Source organism: Perissodus microlepis, chromosome 5, assembly GCF_051167445.1.
Source record: "Perissodus microlepis isolate ML-2025 ecotype Zambia chromosome 5, ASM5116744v1, whole genome shotgun sequence".
In the NCBI taxonomy this organism is placed as follows: domain Eukaryota; kingdom Metazoa; phylum Chordata; class Actinopteri; order Cichliformes; family Cichlidae; genus Perissodus; species Perissodus microlepis.
Genome location: NC_140465.1, coordinates 13,295,281 through 13,322,806, shown reverse-complemented (window position 1 = coordinate 13,322,806; position 27,526 = coordinate 13,295,281). Strand labels below are relative to the sequence as shown.

The following is a 27,526-nucleotide window of genomic DNA, read 5'->3' as shown; positions in this document are numbered from 1 at the left end:
CACACTATATTAACCCAGACAGTCCACAGCAGGTGAGAGATAGGCTGTCTTGTGTTAGCGCAGCTGCTTTGTGCCCTCCAGCTGATCTGTTGTAGCTCCTTTCCAGTGTTCAGACACTCCAGCTCTTAAATAGGGTTAGATTTATAGTGATGTCAGCTCTGTTCTTGCAACTTTGGCCTCAGTACGAAGCCACTCTTAAGGATTTTTTTTCCCTTTTTTGTAATTCTTTTGTAAAATTTGCATGTACATTTTGGGTGTTAAGCTGTAAAATATGTAACACAATCAGATATTTTCAATTAGTTCTTAATTGTAGTTATTAAACAATCATCTGTCCATTTTCCTGAATGCTTATCCAGATCAGGGTCATGGGGATATCTTAAACAGTGATAACTAATTCATAGCGTCTTTTCAGTTTCGTTTCATTGGATACAAAGTGATGCTTCCTCTTTTCTTTTGACGCTCGCCACAGAACATGCATTGAAGCAATTGCCTGAATGTTTGCTTATGTATCCTACAGCAATATTTCACTTCTCCGCAGGCACTGGCTCTGTCGTCAGTGACAAGGCACCGTGTTTGAGTGATGGCGCTGTGAGGCGGGACAGACTGATGTGTGGAGACAGATTACCTGTGCCAGGGCACCTACACCAACCTATTCAGCCTGTGGGAAATGATAGATGCCCGGACTAATTTTAAACTCTGAACTAAATTCCTGTTACCAGAGGCAGTGATGGGGAACTGGGACACAGCTGGAGGGTATAGATAAGACCTGCACTCACCTGAGCCTCCACTCTTTCGGTGCCCTTTCAGCTGCCACGTCGGAAAAAATAAAATAAATAATGACAGGGCATAAATGACTGATTGAACTGAGTGGAGAGTCATTGGGGGCACGTGCTTGTGATGTTGGCTTTGGGCAGCAGCAGTAAAACAATACTATATTAAAACAGCGCAGCTTCAAATACTGATTACAAAAAACTTTAAGACAAAGAAATCTTTTTTGTTGACCTCCCAAATTCATGCAACAACTGAAGAAATCCAAAAAACCTTAAAAACTATTGAATAAAAACTTTAAAACATGATCCCCAGAGGATGAATAGTGAATTTGGTGATCTTTGTCTTTTAATTTTAGTCCATAATGAGGTTGCTAACTACTAATGTGAAATGGACTGCCATGAAATGTGCATTATATCCTGGTTCCTGGTCAGTCTTATAGCACCGCTAGAATCTTGTTTTCACTTACCCAATAAAAGAGCTTAGACCTCCAAAAATGTTGGGACACTGGTGGAGAAGTTGCAGTAGCGCTGTCACCTCATAGCAAGAAGGTCCTGGGTTTGAACAGTTGGCCGTAGGTGTGAATGGTTGTCTCTCTGCCCTGTGAGACACTAGGCAAGCAGAAGAAAATGAAATATCCCAGGATATTTCCTCATGATGTGCGCGTCTTTGTTTGTGCTGGTGCGGGTTGTCATAAGTCTTCAAAAATATACAATTTATTTTGTATTTTAGTGCCAACATTATTTCCAAATGCTTATTTTCTCCAGTATTTTTGTTTATTGCATTATAGGAAACCCGAATCACAGTGTGCCGTTTAGCACTTCATAAAATAAGATTGTGAACGTGGTGCCATTTGCTCAAAGGACCTCTGAGCCTAGCCTGGCTGAAAACTGAAGTTGTGAGGCGTAACATACTTACATGTAATGTGAATGCAATGTGATTGTACCTGAGGGGGAAAGTGCTTAATCATTTTAATCACAAAAAGATAAGCATTTACTAAAAATGCTGTTCTTTGCTAAACTGCTGTTAAACCGAGAGCACTACCATCACTACTGCTTTCTATCCTCTTATTTATTTATAGATTTTTATCTTTGATTAAAGTAAGCTGAGAGTTAATCTTGTTTTTCTGGCTTGCTGAGAAATGATTCTTTATAAACAGAAAAAGCACAAATTTTCTGCTTTAATTAGAGTGAATTGTTGAGTTCCACTGAATTTGATTTGTTCTTATTAGACCAAAAAGGGAAGAAAATTAGTTTGAAGTGCTCATAGCTTTGGTGAGATTATTGGAAGCATGTGCTCTGTTATATCTCAAGCAACTTTAATGCTCCTCTCTTATTTATTAACTAGTCAGAGAATAAAAATCCCTTTATGGTCTTTCCATAAATTATGTCCTGTGGCTTTATTTCCTGGATTACAGTAGTAAATGTGAAAAGCAATATAATTTGAATAGAACTCATAACCACAAGGTTACCATAAGGTTACCTTGTGTGCTGTTTCATGTGTCCATCCAGGTTTCAGCATGTAGGTAGTTTCATAAAAGAGAGTTTAAACTTTGCTGATAAGTTAGTGCGAGTCATTTTATTTTATGATTTACTAGATGCTCTTTTCTTGGGGAAGAAGGGAAAAGTTAGTTGATAGTCTAATTGAAGAAGACTGCATGTGGAGAAGTTTTCCACTTGAGGCTAATATAAAATAAAATAGTAAACATCTTAAAACTACACATATAATACCTCAACACTCCTCAGCACTCTACGCAGCAGAACTCCTATGTGCTTAGTGATCAAGACAAATTTATTCGTTTTATCTCTCACAAGAAAAGATGTTCAGATGGGAGCTTCCCTGCTGCTTCCACTACAACGGATATTGGCAAACTGCTTTTTTTTTTTTTTTTTTTTTGCCTGTCCCGTTTGGATCTTTAGCCATGAGAATTGTTGTCTGAAGGCCAAGAAAGATGCCAAGCGGATTTACTTTACCAGTTGGATCATCATGACCTTGCCATATTGGTCCATTTGATTGACCTTTATTATAATTATGTATTTATTTGATTTGATTTTTGGTTGTTACAGATGGGACAGACATGACTGGGGGATAGGACAGGGAGGAAGAATAAAAGAAAGAGAGGGAGAGAAAGAAAAATAGAGGGGAGAAGAGATGGTGAGAAGGGGGAAGAAAAAAAAGGAAAACAAACAAAACGCCTGGATCACCTGTATGGAGATAAGAAAAAACAGAAGAGAAAAAAAAACAAAAAAGAGCAACATAACAAATACAACACCATCACAATAAACTAGCTAACAGTAGATAACAGTAGATACTAAATATTACATGTTATTGTGCAGCACACAAGATCGACAGCGCACAATGTGCTTTGAGGTAGCAGCCAAGAAAGGTGTAATTTGTGTCTGTGTACACCCGTGTGTACACCTGTGTGCACACCTGTGTGCATCAGCACGCTTGTATTCAAAAGGTTTCTCCATGTAACGATCTGCTAGGGAGTGTGGGGAGCCATAGCCCCGTCCCCCAGGGCATGAAGCAGGTATGGAGGAGATCCAGGCCCCAGACATCCAGAGGCCCCAGAATACGAGGACCCAAGGAGGACCATCAGGCAAACGGCTTTATAGTGACTGGGAGGATTGTATGTGGCCAGTTTGCACACACTTCAGTGACTGATCAGAACGTTTCTTCAGCTGGAAAATGATTAAATCTAGCAACTTTTTTTATTTGTTTCTTTCTGTCTTACTCGCTCTTTCTTGAATGATCACAGTGTTATTACTTTTTTTTTTTTTTTTTTACCATTTTATATACATTTTTGATCAGGACCACGTTAATTAAATCACAACATGTCATCTATGAAGTATCAGCAAAGCTTTCACGTGTAACCAATTAATGAAAGCAGAACAAGTTCAAAGCCTGAAATCTATTAATCTGTCCCATGTTTTGTGTGCATAAATCACATATCTACAGCAGCAAACTGTAAGCATTAACTGAGAATGTGATAGCGTTTCAACCTTAAAGTTGTATGTATGTTTTCATGAGCACTGACAACGGAAAAGTTTTTAAATGCAGTATTGATCTGATAGTCCTTTGGGCTCTGTGGAGACAGGATATAAGACTCATTATCAGACAAATCAATGGGTTTGCTAATGCTGATTGGTGTCTTTAACTTTGCAATCTATAGCAAGGAAATCTCTATCTAGGCTTAAGGACATAGTGCATTACAGAGGCATTACAGAACAATCTGGATGATTTGCGAAAGCAGGGAAAGGATACATGGAGGAAATTATTTCAAACTTTCTAGTTGTGCATGTAAATGGAGAGTCCTCTTCACACACTGAGGTTAATTATGGAGTTCCACAGGGTTCAGTGCTAGGACCAATTCTGTTTACATTATACATGCTTCCCTTAGGCAGCATCATTAGAAGACATAGCATACATTTTCACTGCTATGCAGATGACACCCAGCTCTATCTGTCCATGAAGCCAGATAACACACACCAATTAGTTAAACTGCAGGAATGTCTTAAAGACATAAAGACCTGGATGGCCGCTAACTTTCTGCTTCTTAATTCAGATAAAACTGAGGTTATTGTACTCGGCCCTGAAAATCTTAGAAATATGGTATCTAACCAGATTCATACTCTGGATGGCATTACCTTGGCCTCCAGTAACGCTGTGAGGAACCTTGGAGTCATTTTTGACCAGGACATGTCCTTCAACGCACATATTAAACAAATATGTAAGACTGCTTTCTTCCATTTGCGCAACATCTCTAAAATTAGAAATATCCTGTCTCAGAGTGACGCTGAAAAACTAGTTCATGCATTTATTACTTCCAGGCTGGACTACTGTAATTCATTATTATCAGGATGTCCAAAAAACTCACTGAAAAGCCTTCAGCTAATCCAAAATGCTGCAGCAAGAGTACTGACAGGGACTAGAAGGAGAGAGCATATTTCTCCTGTTTTGGCTTCCCTTCATTGGCTTCCTGTTAAATCCAGAATTGAATTCAAAATCCTGCTCCTCACATACAAGGTCTTAAATAATCAGGCCCCATCTTATCTTAATGACCTTGTAGTACCATATCACCCTATTAGAGCACTTCGCTCTCGCTCTGCAGGCCTACTTGTTGTTCCTAGAGTATTTAAAAGTAGAATGGGAGGCAGAGCCTTCAGTTTTCAGGCCCCTCTTCTGTGGAACCAGCTTCCAGTTTGGATTCGGGAGACAGAAACTATCTCTACTTTTAAGATTAGGCTTAAAACTTTCCTTTTTGCTAAAGCATATAGTTAGGGCTGGACCAGGTGACCCTGAATCCTCCCTTAGTTATGCTGCAATAGACGTAGGCTGCCGGGGGATTCCCAAGATGCATTGAGTTTTTCCTTTCCAGTCACCTTTCTCACTCACTATGTATTAATAGACCTCTCTGCATTGAATCATATCTGTTATTAACCTCTGTCTCTCTTCCACAGCATGTCTTTTATCCTGTCTTCCTTCTCTCACCCCAACCGGTCGCAGCAGATGGCCGCCCCTCCCTGAGCCTGGTTCTGCCGGAGGTTTCTTCCTGTTAAAAGGGAGTTTTTCCTTCCCACTGTCGCCAAAGTGCTTGCTCATAGGGGGTCATATGATTGTTGGGTTTTTCTCTGCATCTATGAAGCGCCTTGAGGCGACTTTTGTTGTGATTTGGCGCTATATAAATAAAATTTAATTGAATTGAATAGTTATAGTATAATTTTTTAACCCCATATCTGACTTAAGTAAGTTCAAATTTATCTGGAGCCACATGCAGTGTGAATAATAAAGGGAACAGGACAAATACATCTGTGCACTTTAGAGGCTTCTCAAAGAGGTTGCTTAAGCACACTCTGCAGTTGTATGTTTTTCTAAGGTGCTTAACAGATCTGTCAAAAAAGGTTTCTCTTGACCTAATTTCATTATTGGAATTAGGTCAAGAGAACCAAACTTCTGAGTTATATTTAACTCACAACGAACAACGAAATGAGTTCTGCTCAGTGTACACGCTTGCTGAAATGGATGAAACCCTTTCACAGCTATCCCCCAGGTGAGTCCTGTCTGTCGTGGTGATGGAGGATTTCTCCTGGTATGTGCAGATAAAAACAGTCCCAATGATCATTTAGCCATCCTGGCGATCGCGCTCCGTCCACCTCATCCCCGTGTCTGATCTTCACACTACAACCTCCCTGCTCGCCCGCCTGCCAACACCTCATGGGGTGTTTAAGGGAGATAAATGAGCGGCGGCCTTATCGGGTAATAGATATCCTATAGTGGAAGTTGGATAATTGTTCTGTGTTTTCATTTTCCCTTCCCTGAGAGTTTTTTATGGCAGTAAAAGGAAAAAAAAGCTCCTCTGGTCATCACTTCATACACACCTACAACACTGACAAACACAGGGGAGGATATTTCAAGAATTTCATCTATCCAAAAAGTGAGTTATATAGAAGTGTCTGTAGATTTTAAAGTATGTAATCTATTTAATAAAACTTATTTTTGAGATAATATTTTTGAAAAATACAACTAAAAATACACTATTATTTATTAGGCAAGTAAAATAAATAAAACAAATAAATAAATAATAGTGTGTGTGTGTGTGTGTGTGTGTGTGTGGGGGGGGGGGGGGGTCTAATAAATTTGGGCTTTTTTTCTTCCAAACATGATTTATTTCTGCACAAAATCTGAATATGACTAAACGTTGTCTAAAAGCACAAACTCCCCGGATTCAAATCATATCCTATTTTAAGATATGAACACCGAAGCAACAATAGTTCCTTACTTTGTAAAAATTAAGTGCAGTGCTGCAGACTATTGTCAGTGTAATACCACAAAAAACAAGCTGCTTTCAGGCTTCTAGGTACTTAATAATAACACACAAGTCTCTCAAACCTGTAGTTCCCAGCCCTGAAATTTAACCAAGTTAGCTGATTTTTCCTGCATTCTCACTTCTTTCTGCACACACGTTCTTACTATTTAAAGCAGCTGTACACCATTCTCTCATTTTAAATGGTAAATACTGTAGTGTATCTGTTGCTGATTAATATTCTACCAGGTATCAAACCTTATCATCTCTGCTGAGGTTTGATGGCGTTTACATCTGCGCCCTTTTTAACTGCACAGGGGGGGGGGAAAGGCGGCTACAGAGACATTGCGCTGATCAACTTTGCGTGTTTTCTTTGAAAAAGCGTAGGTTATTGCTGAAGACAAATTGAGCAAGAGAAAATGAGAAAACCAGATTAAATTGTGTGGTGTTATTGAGGTTATGCAAGACTAATGGGATGTCAGCCCCTATCAGATCAGCCTGGCTCATGACCCTGGGTCAAACTGAAAAGCTTTACAGAAAACACTGTCACTGTGCTTTCACAGCAGCTTTTAAGATTTACTTCCTCGCCGTCTATAAAGAACATGCTGGTTTTAACAATCTAAATTGAAAACTGCTGGAGGGGAAAATGATAGTGTGTCACTGGCAGGGGGGTGCCAGCAGTGGAGGGGACCGTAAAGAGGCAGTGACAGGTCGACGCGTTGGTACCTATCGGGGGAAATGATTGCCTCCGTTAGGAGAAAACAGAGGAGGGGGATGGGAGGATCGGACGTGCAATGTCATCCACACATAGTTTAAAACTTGACAATTCAAACTGTCTTTTTGAGAAGTTTCAAACACTCAAATCAAGTATAGTAACTTTTACCAAGTATTGCTGTGATACCCTCAAAGCCCAAAATAATAGTTATAGGTCACGGGCCATAAAGACAAGAAATAAAAGACACAAACAAAATCTACAGCAAGGAGAAATATCACCTCAACTCAGGTGACATCACGAGGTCAGTCAGGTGATTTACAGAGATCGAGAAGTCACTGATGACATCTACTGGACAGGTGTTGCACTACCACTCTTAGAAACTATAAAACTACATACATTTTGTGCCACTTTTGTGCTAGTCATGGATTACAGACACACATTTCACCATCAAAGTCTGCGCACAGCTGCAAGTTCTAGAAGTTACTTCTGAATATGCATTTCCTTTTATTTACACCTCAGATCTTTCACGATTGGCCAAAATGAGCAAACCAAACATAGCTCAAGCTGTATCGGTGAAACTAACCCCCAATGGTTATCATAAGAAACTGCAAACACTGTTATTAAAGACTTGGCTCTAGCAGCTTATGTTTAAACAAAGCATATGCAAAAAAAACCTACCCCCATAAACACATGGCTGAGCTTCCCCATCAGCTCGCTCTTCTTTACAGTCGGATGAAATGCAGCAAGCTGCAGCAATCTGCTGTGACTGAGAGAACTGAATGCCGCTTTGTGATCAGCTACAAATATAGAAAATCCATTTGTTCTCCTCCAGCCACAGAACATCAGTCATACAGACAGTCCCAGTCCACCAGGAGTTCACCAGCCTTTGGCCAACTTTCTTGGAGGTCTGTGGTCCATGAAAGGTTTAAAAATAATTGCCCTTTCTCCTCAGTTCTTCTGTGAGTGTATGTGTGTGAGAGAGTGCACTTGAGTTCAGTCGAGTTGTTCAGAAAATCAAAAACAGAAATAGATGTTCAGCAACAAAATTAAACTCAGCTGAAAGATAGCAGCTGTGTAAAATGAAGCCCACACAGTGCAATCCACTGGCAAGGCACTTCATAGTGTTGTAACTTCACATCTCTTTTTGTCTTTTCTTTTTGTCATCATATATTTCCAGTAGTGAAGCTATACTGAAGCTATCACATTCAAAGCATTTTTTTTTTAATTTTAAACACATTTAAAAAGAGAATTTAACTACATATATTTCATGTGTAGTTTACATAAGTGAGCAGATGTTTTAATAGAAGCACTTGTTTTATATTAATCCTTTAAAATGAAGATATTCTGAAAAACAGTTGAGCAGTGTTTAATAAAGTCATGTGAAAAAGAAACGTTTTATAGGACATCACGGTGGAATGAACTGATCAACAGCAAATATGAGCACCTCTAGAAAAGCACAAGTATTGGCAGTTGGTGGTTTCACCACATTCTTCCCAACAGCGCACAGCCAAGCAAATTCAGCCCAAGGTCAAACCGTGCAATGCTCAGGAAAACAGCAAAAAACCCAGTAGCTACATCTCAGACTTCACAGGCTTCTGTTAGCATTTTAACAAAAAAAAGACTGAAAAACAAGGGAAATGACAGCAGAGCTTAAGTTTGCAAAGTTTATAAGATGTCAGGAATAACATCCTATCGACAGGAAGACCAAAGTGGAGATGTTTGGCCATAATACAGTGCACCATATTTTGTGAAAAGCAAGCACAGCATATCAGCACAAACACCTCACACCAGCTGTCAAGCACGGTGTTAAAGGGCTGATGGTTTGGTCTTGTTTTGCTGCAAAAGGATCTGGTTCACCAACAGGACAATGACCCCAAGCACTCCAGCAAATCTACAACAGAATGGCTGAAACAAAAAAAGGAATCAAGTTGTTGCAGTAGGCTAAGGATTAGGCCAAAAAATTCCTCCACAATGATGTGAGACAGTGATAAAGTCATAGAGAAAGTGAATAGTTCAGTTAAGTTATTGCTGCTAAAGATGGTTCAACTAATGTCCCTCCAGGTACACAGCTAATATATTGGAGATTATGTATCGGAATTTCAGGAGCAGGACCACGCCTCCAAACATGCTCCTTCTGGCTGTCATCTATATAGGTTCCCCCAGTTCTGCAAGCTGTTCATTCTCGTTTACGTGACCCACCCTCCCTCCCTCCTTGTTCTCAATTCTTTAACTTCTTCGTTTCTATTTAGTGCATGGGGATCTGCCAGGCAACGATTCCAGTTGCTAGTTCCTTGGACCAACAGTCTTAGCAAATGCTTTTCCTAATTTCAGGTCTTATTGATTACAGCATGTTATCTATTAAAAGTAAAAAGCAGAGAATGCTTTAAGTAGAATCCACCTTGAAACTGACAATTTATTACTGTGTGAGTATGCAGTGTTCTTCAGTTTCCCAGTCTAATCCATCCCTCGCTTGTCTCATCACATATACAGTGTGCTTCTAATGCCAACAAAAAAAGAAAGAAAAATGTAATGCTCTTCTTTAGACTCAGCAGTTCAGAAGTGACAACTGAAGAGAAACAACATACCTTTGCACCTTACTACAGAACAGGATTTGTGACAACTGATCAAGCGACCCAAGCCGAAAAAAATAAAGAGTTATATTAAGCTTGGCGATTATCCATGAAGAATGTGCTAACAGATAAGTGGGAAAAGACAATCTCAAACTGGTTATTAAGACTGGAGGAAATGTACTCATGAATAATGTCTCACTACTTCAGGATGTTGGTAGTTTGGATTGGATTAGGATCAGGTGGAAGCAAAGTGGGCAGTGAGCACTCTTGAATCCGATTTGGTCAAATTTGCTTTCTGGGGAAAACGCTTTAGATAAATGGCTTCATAGCAAGACTCTCCAAGCCAACAATCACTTTGCTGTTCTGCTATTAAAATAAGCTATTAAAGAAAATAAAAGAATCATATAATCAGCCATCACTGCATTACGGATTTTTCTTACGATAAGCACAGACCTCTGACTGCCTCACAGCACTCATGTTTAGTCAACAGAGAATAAAAACAATAGATGCTGTATGGCTTTTTCAAGCTCTTAGAGCATAGGATAATGCACATATGTGGTCTTATATGTTCCCCGGCTCCTACATTATGCTGAAATGTCCTGACAAATAATTTGATCGATCTTGTCAGGAGACCAATCTGCTCACCTCACTCCCTACACAGTCTTTCTTCCGCCTTATTGATGAGGCACATGTCTTTTTCATGGGTCAAGTCATTTTAATTAGTCCTCATGCCAATATCACAGGTTAGCATTCGCTGCGTCTGACAGCTTAGAGGAATCCTAATTAAACCACGCTCACCCACTCACTTACTCACACTCACTGGGGTCGAACACAAGAGCCTCTGATCAGGCTTGAGCTGAGTGAAAATAATATATGACAAATATTATCGATTAGGCGGTCGTGATATTAACGGCCCAAGTGTTTCGAATTCAGCCAAAAGCCCTGCTGAAGGTGAGGTTTGTGTTCTGAATCACTTTTTTCTGTCTAAACTAATTATCCCAGTCAGCCAGGGTAAAGGTAATGTGACCCTGACTGATTTAGATTAATGCTACACCACAGCCGCACACAGCCAGCCAGCGCTTTACTGCTTCTAAGCCCTGCCACTTTTACATCCGACAACCAGAGAGCTGGCTCAGGATCCCACAAATGGCTCTGCGATAGGTGTTTCGTTGTCTTATTAATGGGATCCAGCTAGAGAATACAAAGCATATGCTGTAGTTTGTCTTATAAACAGCCCTTTAACTGAAAAAGCCATCATTATAATTGCTGACGATGGTCGCCCCTGCTAATAGCTCTGTCCTTGAATACAAATGTAAAGGCACGTGCTGCACTTTCTCAGGCTTTCGGGTTTACGTTGAATTAAAGGAAAAATTTAAAATGTATTTAAAGTTGCATGCTTTTAACAAAATGTTCTTTTTTGTAACACTTATAGCTGGATACTGGGAGATATAGCATCTCTCCATTGTCCTACTGTTCACTCAGTTCTCTTAGCTTAGTCTACAGGAACAACCCTGCTCCCCTCCAGACACACAAATTCTCCTGTTTCTCTCTTTGTTTACAAATTAATCCAATCAAGTCAAACCTGTTAATTAGTGAGGGTTAAAGGTGACGCTAGGTATGCCTGTCAGTTTATAGCAGGCTTGTCCGCTATAAGCAAAGAGTTCAAGCTGGCCTCTCGCCCAGTGTTGGACAAGCGACTGAAACAAAAGGATGTACTCCAAGAGGGCGCCACAGATGGCTGGTAGGATCGGTCTGCATTGTGCTGTGATTGTTATTCCTCACCACCTCGAAGCAAATTCCCAGGGTAATTAGCCTGATTCTGATTGTAAGATTAATAAAATTATAAGAATTTTTCACTTCTGTGAATACATTCAGTAAGAACCTCCTAATACGGCACTTAAAGGCACATGTAGAGCATTTCAAATTATTTTCACCCAGTTTGTACACATCTTTCTCATTTTGTCCTCTGTAGAGGAAGTTGTCCAGCGCACAATTAAATTTGCTTTCCCCACTCCGACAACTGTGAAGAATTCCTGATTTAAATTCCTCCTGACTGTACAATCCTATACGCCATGATCTCTTCTTCCACTTGTAATGGCCATGTCTCCAGGCAGCTCAGCCTCCATTAGTGACACTGATTAACCCCACAGTTTCTGGCCGTTCACCGCTTGATGGGGCTGGACAGGCGATGGATCTGAGAAGAGACCAGTCGAGGAGAGAGGGAGCCTGAGAGGACTTGTTAAAATGTATGATTTTTATCACATCTTGTTGAGGCTACTTCATTTGCTGTCTGAAATGGAGAGAATGCAGCCGAATGAGATCCGGTATTGGATTTTCATTGAGGAGATGACTGGGCTGCCAATTAGATGTAATTTGATTGATGCTCTTCTAATTTGTTCGCTCTTCAGCTGTAAGCGGCCACGAGTTCATCTGAAAATGCAAAGTAGATAATTTTGAATTCTGGGGAGAGCGAGAGAGTTCTTTTGATGCTTTGTAGGGGAAAAAAATCACAGTTGACTCACTTTATCTACCCAAATTTACATCGTGCCAGTGCATCTACGCACTTTTTATGTATTAAAAGTCGAGAGATGAGTGGAGAGTTTTTTTTAATCTCATTTTCACTAAAACTGTGGACTGTACTCATTACTTGTAAACAGAAAAAAAAACCAATGGAGTAAATCACTTTATTTCTGTCGACTTTATATAAATCTAAAAAGGTTTTTTTTAAGGAACCACAAGGCTTCACTTTGAGAGGTTGGATCCTTATAATGTCAGAGACGGTGTCTAAACAGAAAATGCCACCTGCACAAAAATCGGTCATCATCAGTCACCTGAAACACGTTTTTTTCTCTTGTACAGGCCCAATGCAAGATTTCCAGATATTCATCATATATTATAATTCAAGAGTAATATTACAAGTAGTTTCTTATTACAGTGGCATCTATGGTGTGATGATCCATCCTTGCAAACTGAGGCAGTATGGTTTCTTGAAAACAAAACAAAAGAATTTTTCTTTTACATGTAACAACCCCGTTAACTTTTTCCCCTATATATATTTTTCTTGTAAGGTTACCATGTTTCTTTTCTTTACTTCCTCCCCCTTTTTTTCCTTCATTGTTTCCATTCAAGGTTAAGTGCACTAGAAATCGAAAGACAACAAGTACTGTGAGCCCGGACCAAACGTTAAACATGCTTGATTAAGGGATGAAAGGGATACGCTTCTCTGGCAGATCTTGTTGGCTCCACTTGCAAATGAAAGAAAGCCCTGTCACCGTCTTGCCAGGTTCGAATAAGATGGTGCAGATAGAGGACACAGACTGTTACATCCTAAACAGACTTTCTAAATTCTGCAGCTGCTGTGAAGTTAGTTGTCGTAACTGTAAATGCCAGCTTTGGGCAGCATGATGTAGAAGTCAGCGTTAGTCTATGTCAAAAACAACTCATCTACCATTAAAATGTAATTAAGCACTGTAATCAAAGAGGATATACTTTAGGCTGACACCTGTATTATAGAAGCTAAAGTCCTACAGAAATAATATTTCTATTGTCCAAAATCAATCAATATGCAGATTAAATTTGATTCACACTAAAACCGTTATTGTGTGTAATTTGTGCTTTATTGTGTATACTGTGTTAATGCAATGCATATGATTTGTATGTAAATAGGAATGTCAATCACTATTATGAAAGAGGTTAGTCAGGTTAAGTCAAATATAACAATGACAAAAGTCAGATTTCTCTTTAGTTGTAAATGTTGCATTAAACCTACATCATATGACTGCTCAATAGATTATTTATATCAGGTAAAGGCGCTGCTTGTTTATGGTTTCTCTCTTCACATTCAAGCTTGATATATTTTTAAAAAAGAGTCAGACAAGTTATGCTGATTTTAGTTTGCTTTCATACATCAGGTTCTTCCCTGCTGAGGTTTTCTGAGGTGCACTAACGGGAATTATATGCTGTGGAGTTGAGAGGTAGAAGGTGTTGGCGCTCCCTATATCCCCGAGGAGCTGGCCTGACTTCTTTTATCTCAAATGAGCAGATCGGAGGACTGCCGATGGATTGCTGACTGCCTGTTAGAGATTTTCAGCTCTGCTGAGTTTATGCCTGGTAAGTTATGTTTGCAATCTGCACTTGCATGTAAACAAGTCTTGCTTTTATGTACAGGTTATGTAGCTAAATAAATATAGTCTGAGCCTAATATCTCAGAAGCACTAATTGGGTTGGAAAATGTAAAAGTAGCATTAACAGTTTAATAAAATAAACATTTAATTAATCATGTTATTTACAGTTTCAAAAATTAAATAATCAGCCACACTACCCTCTGGATTTATACCTGCAGTGTGCAGAATTAATTATTTGATCCTAGCTGAATTTCCTCACTTAAAAAGAAATGAACAGTTTCTAATTTTTATGGTTGTTTCATTTCAATAGAGAGAGAGAAATTCAGAAAAACACAAGACATAAAAGTTAGTGACATGCAAATCAATTTCTAAGTGAAATAAGCATTTGATCCCCTACAACAGAGCCAGAATTTTGGCTCCCAACCTGTCGACAGAATCAGTTTCTTCCATTCCAGTTTCTCCACCACCACGTGCAACATCAAAGAGCTGTCACAGGACGTCAAGGACAAGACTGTAGACCTGCGCAAGGCTGGAATGAGCAGCAAGACACTTAATGAAAAAGTGACAACTGTTGGTGTGATTATTCATAAATGAAAGAAATATAAAATGACTATCAATCACCCTTTGTCTGGAGCTCCATGCGAGACCTTGTGCTGTGGTTAGATAAAACTTAAAACAAGCTCTTTGCCATCAACCCAGCCTACCGTGTTTGGAGGAAGAGAAATCCTGAGCATGATCCAAAGAACAACATCCCCACAGTCAAATGGCGGTGGAAGCATTATTCTTTGGGGGGGTTTTCTGCTAAGGGTACAGACTTATATCAGCTTATATCGGTTGGTGTAGGAGGATTTACTTTATTTTTGTGCCACAAAAGCACAAGAACCCAACTGCAATCTGCAACCTGAACAGAAGTAATGGCTTTATACTGGTAACAGAACGTCAGCCCTTTGCAAGCATCTGCACAGATGCATGCTAATACAAAGCTAGCCAAGCATTCAGAATGATGTTAATGCTGAGTGTATGTTAACCTCAGCCCACCAGGCAACAAAGGCTGGTTTTCATCTTTGCATTGTTGGCACTGTGGTTATATGTAAATACTTAAAAAAGATTGTGTGGTTTGTGGGACTGTAGCCTGCAGGTTTATATTTTTAACTGGTTATAGCTATATGTAATTATAAGATGGTACATTTTAGGTCATTTTATGGAGAAATGTGAAAGTAATGTAAAGAGTAGTGTAAAAAATGACCACGACACTGGTTATTATTGATGAAACACTGCAGCAAAAGTGGATGGACTATGAAAAGACAGTAAAGTAAATACTTTGATGAAACTTCTTACACGATATGACAGAGCTCCTTATGACATTTTCTCTCTCTCTCGTTGCTGAGACAGTGGGGTACTGACTACGGTTTAGTCCGTGAAATCATTCCCAGCTGGTTTCTCTCGTTAAGAGCCGAACTCTGACATTAGCAGCGATTACAATGTCTGTGGGTCAGTCTGTGACTGAAGTCTTTATGTGAGAGAATTCACTGGAGCACAGGCCACAAAATTAGCTGTTTGGTATGCAGACAGACAGACTGTATTCCAATTGAGGCGTCACACTCTGATCCTCAGCCTCTAATCCGTGTTGTTCATGGCCACAACTGTGCAGGAATGTGCTTCCCATTGCAACCGAGTGATTAGGGTTTTTGAAACATCTCAGAATTGTATTCTGTGTCACGCTCTCGATTTTAATCACACTCTCACACTACTTATACTTGAGAAAGTCTGGTATTTTACCCATACTTTGACACTTATACCACAGATGTGACTGTTTGCCTTTAGGCAATAGGTCACTTAAGCAAATGTTCCACATACTGGGATTGATAAACATACTTTTAGTGGTACTACCACTGCTTAATGTGATTCTGGGCTCATTTACTCTGTGTCAACCCACCATTTTGCACCAAAACTGAAAGTTTAAAAAAAAAAAGTTGCATTTAATGTGAAAAATCTCTCAAGGACAAAAAACGTAATCACTATAAAATAGCTGGTTCCTGTGGATGTCTGTTGGCCAGCAACAAGCTTTTCAGGATCTCTTTAAGTAGCAACAAGGTTAATCTCCACAATGTGGGAAGAGAAATGTGAAACTGTGCAAATTTTGCAGTTATCCAAAGTAACTGCTTCCCCACCATTCTCTCCACATAAAACACCACTTTGCAAGTCCATTTTTTAAACCCAGTCTCACATAAAAATGGTGCATTAGCAAGCATGGCAAAAATGTCTACTTTAAGTTTAATTTAATTCAAATTGCGAGATGCCAGTAGTTTTGGCCTATTACTCTGCAATCATATCACAAGACTGTCAATTATCTTTCTTTTCTATCTAAAAATAGGTAATGAAATCATTTGGAGATTGGATTGATGGTGTAAATTCAGGTTTCACACTCTCTTTGATTAGGTTCACACATTTCGCTGTTGGTTTTATGACAAAGAGGCAACAACTGTGCATTTTCAGAGTACTACAAGACTATGAGTTTCTTGCAAAGTCACTTAGTTCAACTACAAAATATTACAAATGACACTGGGCCAATGACGATTCTAGAAAATAAGTTAAATCATACATTAATTATATGCAGCTGATTTTGTTTCAAAATGAGTCACTCGCTGGATGAGGCAGATGCAGAAAGTTATCCACTCTAAATTTACAGCCTGCTCACAGAGATCTCCACCATCACTGCTTTTTTAAATGTTTTTTTTTATTTAAAAGCAGTAAAAATGTGCAGGCAGAAATCCTAGTGCACAAGGAGACACTTTCAAACTTTTTAAAAATCACAGTGGCTGAAGGCTGGAAATGCTCATCTCTAGAGAGTTGCTCCTTATAAGCCCCATTGTTCATATGTCCAGGGCAGAGGTGAGCTTTGCCTTCTACACTCTGTATTGTGTTAAAGTTGCTAGTCCTCACAAAACAGTAAACTAACTATAGACATTTTTTAAAAAACAAACAAACAACATCTACAGGATTCATATGCAATAAGACTATGATTAACATTACAAGTAACTATTTTTAAAGCCATTGACTGCTATCTAATTCAAGATAAAAAGGTCACAAAGGATTTTTATGTTTTCAAGTTTAGAAATCATGTTAGATCAGGTAAAAAGAGGAACAAAAGGACATCCAGTGTAAAAATCTGCTGGTGACTTCCTGTTACAAGGGAGCAGTCAAAAGCAGTTAAATAGTTAAATGTTGTTGTTTTTCATTCAAGCAGTTTTATAATTATCTCATGTTAATTTTACAGTAAATAGTTATGATGACGCATATTCCAAAAATCTCACAATATATTACTATATACTATACTGTACTATATTAACTGAAATGTCTTGATTGAGAGACAAAATCGAGGACGATGAACTGATTTTCCCTCCAAAATATCTTTCCAGGGGGCGGAGCTTCAGAAGAAAACATGACCACTTTCTTTTACTTCATCATAACTAACGTTGAAATGACTGAATTCTAATAGACTGAACATCCTTGAAGAATATGTGAAAAGTGCAAAACTAAATTATGTTTAGATGAGAAATATATATTAGTCATGTTTGATATATGAAGTCCACATTTGCAAACAGCCACCCAGTTGCAATTTTTTTCAATGTGGATCCATCCTGCTTGGTATGCATGTCATGTTACAAAGTTCAAATCATCTTAACCTGGTTTCTTGAACATGACCTTGTGTTCTTTGCACTCAAATGTCCCCCACAGTCAGCAGATCTTAATCCAATAGAGCACCTTAGTAAAGATGTAGTAAAGTGGAAGATTTGCTCATTGATTATAGAAGTGGGTCTGACAAATCTGCAGTAATTGCGTAACTATGGACCAGCACCTTGTTGAATGAAAGATTTAAGACAGTTCTGAAGGCAAAAAAGCCAACGTGTGTACTAGCAAGGTGTAACTAATTAAGTGACAGGTGAGTGTGTCTATGTTTAGTCCAAACATTCCTTCTGGGTTAATGGAGGATGCTGTGCAATGGATTACCGGCACTGGCAGGCCATTACATACCTGGAAGCTAAAGCTAATCAGAGAGCAGAACTTCTGAAATTATCACCTTTGTTTTACCTTTTAACACTCTACATCTGTGCTAATGGTGTTGTCACAGTGCTGACATTTTTATGGTTGCCTAGAGCACATTTCCCATGCAAACACTTCACGGAGGCGTCCATAACTCACAGGTTGTACGATTCACGCATAAAAAGGACATAAATTAAGCACAAGAGGACAGGAAAAGCAAGAGCAAATCTGTCAAGCAGAAAAGATTTTGCTTCAGCAAGAATCCTCAGAGTTTTAATGCTGAGCTACACAGTCTCATTAAGGAGCACGTAAACGATTTAATGTTTTTAGTACCTTAAAGATATGTGCACAATCCACATGACATGACACGAGAGAGTTTATAATTATGATATTGACAAGTTTTTTTTATTTTACTTTCAGTTAACTAAACTATTTCATTCTCACTTGTTTTGTATTTTTTACTCAAATTTTTTCATATTTTTAAACGAATCCTATATTTATTATGAGTAATATAGTCAAAGAAAAACAATATTTAAACAATATGCACTTTTTCTGTCTTGAGGGGTTTTTCCAGTGCTCTATTACAAATTACATTAATTAAATTTTAAAAATTACATGGTACAAAGTATTACTATGGTTAAAAAAAGCAGTTTTTGAGCTGATAAACCTTGTAACACAAGCGAGAAAGCTCAGTAAAAAGACCTTTATGAATTTTAGTTTATTAATGCATAACTTTGATTATTCATGATGCTCATTACCTTTTATACAGCAAATAGCTGAATGTCAGAGAAATGACCAAGATTTTGGTCAGTATCCATTAGTGTGAAGAACGATGATAAAAGCAGGGTCAGAAATATTTTAGTTATATGGCTAATAAGTTCCCCTGGGCACAGTTTAGTTGACATCTAGACAGACAGACTTATGAAAGTTCACTTAAGAAATGTTAGAGTTTAGATTAAAGACCCATATGCAGGACTTGGGCAAAAAGGGAGAACTTTAATTAAAGTTAGAAAGAACAAAGACTTGTAGGGGAGAAAGCCGAACACAAGATCACTATAAAGTCTGTGCAGGTAAATCCATACCAAAGCCCAACAATGATCCATTATAAGAACGGAACAACCTCTCCGGGGAAAGGAAGGAAAAGTAAAACAGGCGAGTAAAATGGCATTTTTCTACTCTGAGTGCTCTTTACTGCAAGCCAGGATTCACACATTCACACAGTGCTTTGTTCTACGTGGCTTTCTAAGTATCATGCCTACTCATATCATCAACATGCAGCTTGGAGGAGCCAAGGGAATTTAACCACTAACCTGATTAATAGACAACATGCTCAACCTCCTGAGCCACAATTAGAGGGGTTGAAAAAAACTAAACAAAAAAAAAGGACAAAAAAACAAGAAGAACAAGCCAAGACAGAAAGAAAGTGATTAACATGATTAAAATTCTACTGTGGTAAATAAAACAAAAATAATTCCCGCGACATGAACCTTGGACAGGTTTACCTGCTCCAGGCCTGGGGAGGGAGGTCGAGGGAGACCATCTGAAGGGCCTTAGTCCATGGAAGAGACAGTTGGAAATGTAACAGTCAAGGGTGGAGGCCCCAGATGGTCCAATTAAGAGCCTGATCTGCCTAATCTGACCCCGAGCATTGTTGTTATTTAACTTCTGTGCCAATCAAGACTTGTCCATAACAACCACAGTGTTTAAGCATAACGGTGCTCATAAGTGTACGTGGGATCACAATACGCTAAATGGCAGGTTGATGATTGATTTTGTTATTGCTTTATCAGATCTGTGGTCACATGTCTTGGATGCTCAGGTAAAGGGAGGTGCTGAGCAGTCACTACATGGTGATGACTTGCATCACCAATCACTAATTCAGGCATCATCATAAATTTCTACATAAAACCAGACCAATGGCCTCTACTTTGGTGGTATCAGGTTCTTGTCTCTGCTTCTTGCAGATGATGTAGTTCTGTTAGCCTCATTCAGTGGCGCCCTGGGTAGTGACAGGAAGAATACTATCGCGGATATGAACAGGTAAAATGAATTTCTTTGAATGGTGACTGGGCTCAGTGATGGGGTGAGGAGTTCAGTAATTTGGGAGGGACTCAGAGTAGAGCTGGTACTCCACACCAAAGTAGGAGGGGGCTCTAAAGTAGATCCAGGACATGATGGAGAGAATGAATTTCCCAGCTGGCTTGGGAATGCCTCAGTGCATAAAGAGATGAGTTGGATGAAGTGGCTGGGGACAGGGAGGTCTGGGCATCTCTGCTTAGGCTGCTGCCCCCATAACCTGGCCCTGGATAAGGAGCTGTTGATGGATGGGATGAAAAATAATAAATGAACTATTATACACAATAAGTAACTATGTTTTTTCACTCTAGTTTGAATTTAGAAAATCCGACTTAGATCTTAACAAATCCCACTTTGTGTATATATTAAAAAGAATTTGTGCTCCCCTTCTGCATAGTTCCAGTGGTTCCACTTAGCAGAGTTGTACCATTTATTGTAATTGTACTCAGACACTGTGACTACCTCTTAAAACAAGCATTGCTCCTCTCTTTTTCCTTTTTGTCATTTTTATTTCAACAATCAATGCATGCTTGAAATGAGCTGAGTGTGTAACAAGTCGCACATCTTACAGTAAATAATTAATATTTCCCCAATGCACAATGTTGCATGTATACAGTTTCCTGCTATATATGAACAAAGCCCAAACCTTTCTGTAAATGCAATCAGTAATCTGCTGCTTTCATCCCAAAGAGCAAAGCCAAATCCAACTGAAAAGAAGCAGTAATGCCAACTGTCAGGCTCCTGTAAGGGGACGGTCACCAGATGTGGCAGAAACATGAAACAGTGAGTAGTAAAGCAGCAGGACTGGATTCACTGGTCTCGCACAAAGACAAGAACACTAACACAACAAACATCTATATATCTATCTATCTGTTGTGAAGGTGTGATATCACTGTCTCTGAATGTACAATGAATATAAATAATTTAAAAAAAAAACCCATCCACATCAATAAAACAGGACACACCTTTTTCTGGTGATTATGTGATAAAAATGGGTGTTATTTGCATTTCAGACACTTCTAACAGAAAGTACAAAACTGTCATCTTTCATTCTTGGACAGAACAACCGCTGCCTCTTCTGCCTTTTATCATCACAATAAAGTTGGAGCCATACTGATGTCTTCCCAGTGCTGCTGTTGAGCTGATTTTTTACAGCCCTGGCACACTACACCAGAACCCTTGTTGTTCGTAAGACGCATGAATTCGCTAGAGGGGTGCTTTGGAGCACATGCCAGTTTATTGGGTGAGCATGGTCTCTCGGCACATGAAACTGTAATAAAAATCCATCTGTTAGAAGACTGATGGTAAGCCAGTCCACTGGAACAGAAGCTTGTCCTCTGGATGTTTGTGTCAGGCTTTTGCTTGTGATTTTTTTAGACACTTGTGGAAAAATCAAAAGTATGCTCTTGATTCTCATAAAAATAAAAGGGAATGTGTTCAAGCTAAAGAAGACAACCTATTAAACACACTGTGATCTACAACGTTCTCACATGCTCGTAAGCTACATAGCTCTTGCATTTCAGAGACTGTGAATGCTTAATGATGAACCTCTCATCTCCTTTTGAAGGCGATGACAATGTATAATAATGTTGTCATGACAACAGGGCAGAGAGTAGGAATTAAGTAGGTATGCGCACACAAGAAAATGCAAAATTGATTGACTCTGCATAATGTACCCTGAATGTGCGCTCTGTCTTTGGGAATGCTGATGAACACGGGGTGAGTCTCGTCAGAAAACAACATTCTGCAACACCTCAGGAATTATTAAGTGCATCTTTCATCTCTTTCTTCATGTGCCGTACACTTGTAAGTTCACTTTTTCATGAGCAGGTAGATGTATTAACATTACTAAAACATTTACCCATCTCGATAACGTATGAAGGCAAACAGAGTTATCACGGTGTCTGGTTTCATGTCTGTGAACGTCCTTACGGTCAGGTCGGCTGGGGATTAATCTAAGCGAGGGAAACAGGATCTCTGTGATCTGAGGGAGCATATGTTCACATGATTTAAACAGAATGATTGAATCTGATGTACAATGGGCTGTAAGGGACTCTATATGTGCCAAATGCTCAGGCTATTCAACATGTCAACGTGATAAAATGTTATCAAAATTCTCCCCCTTTCAGTGCTGTAGTAATGTTTGCCAGCTGAGCAGGACAAGAAGCATGACTCCCTGGGGAAATTTCCAAGTACAAGCTTTGTTTCGGAAATGTATTATTTCATTTTTTTCTTGAAATATGAAGGTGCATAATAAATACAAGCGACAACAGGGCTCCCTGTTGGTTTCAAATAGTGACACGCTCCTTAAAAGATGTACAGCGGCTGCCAAAACAAATCACTGCCTTCTAGATAACTGTCTTTATTATGTTGTCTCTTCAGAAGGGGTACCCTGCAGGAACTTGTTGAAAGTGAAATTGAAACTTAGAGCTAAGCTGATGAGTTAATGAATTCATAAGACGACGCTAGGGGCCTAAAATGTCTCAGATATGTGGTCACATGTCTAGTTCGTGTTGCTTTTGCTTGCCTGTCAAAACACGGGTCACTTAGCTGGCAGGTGGCAGGCTATTGTGAACTCTGGAAAACCAGACCCTGCAGTACTGATGAAAATTGGTAGAAGATTAAAAAGCAGTTGACTACAATCTCTGCCCACTGTGCTGAAATGCCAAGTGCTGCTGAGAGCAGGAGCGCAGACTATTGCATCACCTCCTGTGCAAAAACCTTGCTTTAATGAGGGTGTATTAACACTGCATGGTTTAATAGGGAGAATAGATCTTGCTTGTCCAACTCCCCATAGACTGCCAGTCATTGTGAGCCCACAGAAGGGGCATTTATATCCAGTGATTACAAAGCTGTTGGCTGAAGAGTCATTTGCTTATAAAGGGCATTTATTATGCAGGAATTAATTTTCGATTATTGATTCTTTTGTCATGAAACATTAATGTTTTTAGTCTAATTACAACTGATGCTCATCCTCACATACTGTAACGTATATTATGCACAACATTCATCACTACCAAACCTATAGCTTTGCCTATGCCTATTTCTGTCAAGCCACATTAGCCTCAGGAGGAAGGCGGTAAAGACAGAGGTGGTTAATGTTCTGCACCTGCCGGGATACTAGCTGAGGCTTCTCTTCGACAGCCAGTTAAAATTGTACCAGAAATGAACAGTAAAGATTTACTGGAGCGCAAAGCCATATCCAGTGAACCAGGAAATGGTGCCGAGGTTCTTGCCATCATATAATTTTTCCTGAACATTCAGTGAGATGACAGGTAGAGACAGAGGAAAAGAGGCTGTGCAACAGTGTGCTTGACTGGTGATGAATTCTGTAGAGTGTGAAAACACTTTCCATCTATTGAAAACTAGTGTCATGCTGTAATGTTTGTGAAGGGTCTTGTCGAGACAAATGAGAAAGGTTGGTGCTACAACGGATGGGTTCGACAGTTTCCAGTCTGATAGCTTGGCAGCTGTAAAACGTGATTATTTAACCACAAAACAAATTCAGCGTTCCATTTAATTTTTAAATTCTTGAACAAATATTTTTCACTGAATCTACTGAACCAGGGAAGGGATTAGTAAAGGAATGTTATATTTAAGAGCAATCGAAATGAACCTGTAATGTGTACTTTGAATGTCCAGTAATTACTGAGGGTTGAGAGATTTATCTTTTTTTGCTCCATTCGACCCCCAAGAGGTAGAGTATTCTCTCTGTGTAAGCCCTGCACGTCTTCACAAGGGTACGGCAACATTTGACTCACAAAATTGTCTCGCTTTTAAAAGCAATACCTTCACCATCCACATGCTGAAAAGCTCAGACACTCAAAAACTGTGAGAGAGAGCAAGAGATGCCTCAGGATTTAAATATACATGCCGCAGCGTTAAATCCCCGGGGATAGTGTAAAGAATCCAAAAGTGCTCGGATAAACAAAAATGATTGAGCGTGTCTGCAAATGCACCCACATTTTAAATCCTCATCGTATTAAAGATGATGTTACATAGCTCCCAAAGCTTTGTTTAATATTCATGAAGTGCTCAACACCTTGGGAGCTCCGCACAATCTAGAGTAAAAAGAAATATTGTTATGAAGCCTGGTAAACAGAGCATTGAAGAAAGAGTGGAAAACCCCATTTATCACACACCCACTGTCATTTCCTCATCCTTTTTAAACTAGCAGCATGAGCTGCAATATATTATAGAGTTCAAGAAGCCGGGGGATAATGGACTAAGGTGATTTCCATGGACAAGAAAGTCAAAATGGCAATGACCACCAAGGATGGTCAGACACATGGACTGTCATTCTAATATGTAAAATAAAGGCACGTTTTTCATCCAGTGAAAAACTAAACACAGTCCTTTGATTGTGATGTTATTACATTGACAAAATCAGTCAACCTAGAGATTTAAACACCTGACAAAAGCTTCAAAGCCACATTTACCAGGATTTTTTATTTTTGCCTTGATGACGCACACGCAGACACAACTGGAAAACAATAATGCTATTCTTTTATGGCTGGTAAAGATAAAGACCTAAACACCTAAACACCACACAGCAGAAGCAAGATAAGAACTAAGAAGGCAGACAGCTGTTTTGAATCTGTTTGATCTGATTGACACGGCTGGGAGGAACCTGTGGAAAAGGCTGCGCTGAGGAGCACGCTAACAAAGCCACTTTGCTTAAATGTATCACTGGCTGATTACCTTTAGAGATTATATATACTGGTAGTGATTCAGGAGTTATCTAAAAGTGATGTAACACCATATTTGAATGTTGGTAAAGTGCTTGGCACTGATGCGTTATACTTCTGTAACAGAAAACGAGTAGGAAAGTTGGGGAACTTACATTTAGGAATTTCCTGTTCCTGTACAACAGCTGATGCACGCTGCACAATATTCAGTTTTATTGATTGTTTCAGCTTTATTGGCACAGTATCAATGAGTAGGTAGAACTAGAATATGAGATGGAGTCAGGACAAATCAATCAAAGTGAGATGGAACTACTGTATTTTTGTGCTTATTCTTTTAAAAATGAAATGTGAAAGCAATTTACCTGGCAGTTGTGCAAATTGCTGTACTTTTTCCTTCATAAATATCTATCCACATAAGAAAGGCGTAAAGGTAATTTTCTTTTGAAGGTAACTACAAAAAAGCAAGCATTTAAATATAATTAATGGTCTGAACATATTTAAATTTATCCCATTGAGAGCAAGTATTGTGCATTACAATCTCTGTTAATTATGATAGTTTGCTCATAAGGAGAAACAGGCTCCCTTTCTAAAAGCAGCAGGTAAAAAAGAAGGAACTGAATGTGTCAAAGTGAAGTGAATAAATAATGGATGTCATGACGCTTCTGTGGAAGCTGTTGCCTTTGAAATCCACTCCCTGGTTGAGTCACACTCCCAGTTCACTCCCTTCATTTTACATTTAACGGGCCCATCATCTCAAACGCGCGCACAGGCACAAGCACACACAGGCATTTTCTCCTCATCTCTAACTGGGGCTGTCTGAGGCAGTTAGTGCTAGAGAGGTGCTGATCTCACAGCTACCAGGCAGGTGTTGTGTCCATCTTAGAGGCTCACGTCTGCATACATCAGCTTCAATTTCACCCTCAGTTCTCGGGGCTTGTGAGCCAAGCTTACAGCCACTGGAGGAGACCAGAAGGCACCATCAGCCAAGAGCAAGAATAAATAGCTATATGAGCCTCTTTCGACCAGCTGGTGAATTGTGAAAATGGCAGGGTTTCTGAAAGACCTCTAAGGTTAACTGGTTTTCTTTTGTAGCGGCAAAATTATATCTAAGCTCCTCAAATGGTGCTGTCTGCTCGTGCTCATATTTCGAGGGAAAAGGGCTTTAAGCTGTGGATGTCCCAAATGTCTTAACAGCAAATAAATCATTTTCCAGTATTACTGACACCAGGAGATGACAGAAGGTGCCTTGGTATTAAATACCTCATTAAAGTTGAAGCAGACGAAATTGATTTTACGTCCCCACATGACTCTATTACAACTCATACAATAAGGAGTGATCAAAAATAACAGTTTAAATGTGCTCAAACTTTAATTTAAAGAAAAATATTCCACCCTCTGCAGAAAATTTAAAATGCATGCTGTGAGCGCCACGTGTCAGGCTCTCGCGCAGATGGATCAAAGTAAGAGGGATAAAGGGCTCCCTTGCCTTTGATAATAATTAATTACACACTCGAGCAAAAACAAATGCATATGCATGTGTGACGCTAAATGTGAAGGGATTATACCTCTCAGAGTAATGCAGTGGCCTCTTAGCACCATATCGTAATTTTCTTACTTTGCATTGTGCGCTTGTTTGTTGCTGAATCAAGTAAAATAAGAGCAGAATTGACTTTTTGGAGCAGATGGAAGATGTCCTCTTAATATGAAAAGCCCTGTGAAATATTAAAAGCGTTTGTGTCTTCGGCATGAAGGGGTGCATTTCTTGCTCATTCTGTTATTGTTAAAAAAAAAATATGGTAGCCTATATCATTGAAAACAGAACAGAATGTTCTTGTCTCTATGTCTCCAATATCAGAGCGTAGTCCTTCAGCTCTAATGTGACTCATCTGGCTGTCAAACTGGGAAGGAAAGAAGACTGACTAAAGGCCACTTGTCTCTTCACTGAGCCCAGACTGCGTTTGTTCTGTCAGCCCTGGACAGCTCAACACAGGCTCACATGCCACCTCTGTGTCATGTGTAGGTCAATCTAAAAGCACAGTCAGAAACACTGACATGATCACTAATGCAGACCATACGAACACAAAAATATTACAGAAAAATATTACAAAATATTACAAAAACGTAGTTTCTTTGCAGTTTTCTGAGACAGTTAATAGCATGCTAGCTGGCATCACCCAGCTAGTAACAAAGCCTGTATACAAGCTTGTATGCAGAGTGTTTTATCAGTGTAAACAGACATTACTCTTAGTGCATAAAGGAAACACTTATAGCATTTTTTTAAAGCACCATTAATGTTAACGCCCTCCTAATTTGGACGTTTCTCAAAGTGGAACTACTTTTATTCCTTTACCTTCAAGGGTTAGCAAGGATACCCAGTTTAAAAACACACCAAACACCCTCAGCATACATAAAACACTTAACATGAAACAATTAAATCCCACCTTTTCAACCGCCACGTTAAATATACATTAATGTGTTTACTGAGGGCAATTATCTAACCTGTGTAGATGAAATGAGGGAGGAGGGTGTCCAAAAATGGGGGTGTGGGATAAACTTAAAACGACAGTAAGGGCTCTGTCAGATCCCTCCGCCTACTTGACTGTCCCGGTGTGAGCCGCCTCACCTGTTTACACGCTGCTTCTCCCTCCGCCCGCGCTGGCCGCATCATCTCCTCCCTCTCACAGCCGAGCGGGTCTCCGAGTCTCTGTCCTCCAGCTCCAGCTGTATGTCTGCAA

At 39.4% G+C, this 27,526-nt stretch overlaps 1 protein-coding gene across 1 annotated transcript in view; it reads right to left on the bottom strand.

Moving 5' to 3' along the window:
* The window catches only part of LOC146386720 (keratin, type I cytoskeletal 18-like), a 71,608-nt gene extending 44,110 nt beyond the window's left edge, over nucleotides 1-27,498 (bottom strand). Inside the window, exon 1 of the mRNA XM_084927997.1 lies at nucleotides 27,415-27,498. The gene's annotated coding sequence lies outside the window, so the exon portion shown is untranslated. The remainder of the gene's footprint in view (nucleotides 1-27,414) is intronic.
* Between the last annotated feature and the right edge of the window lie 28 nt (nucleotides 27,499-27,526).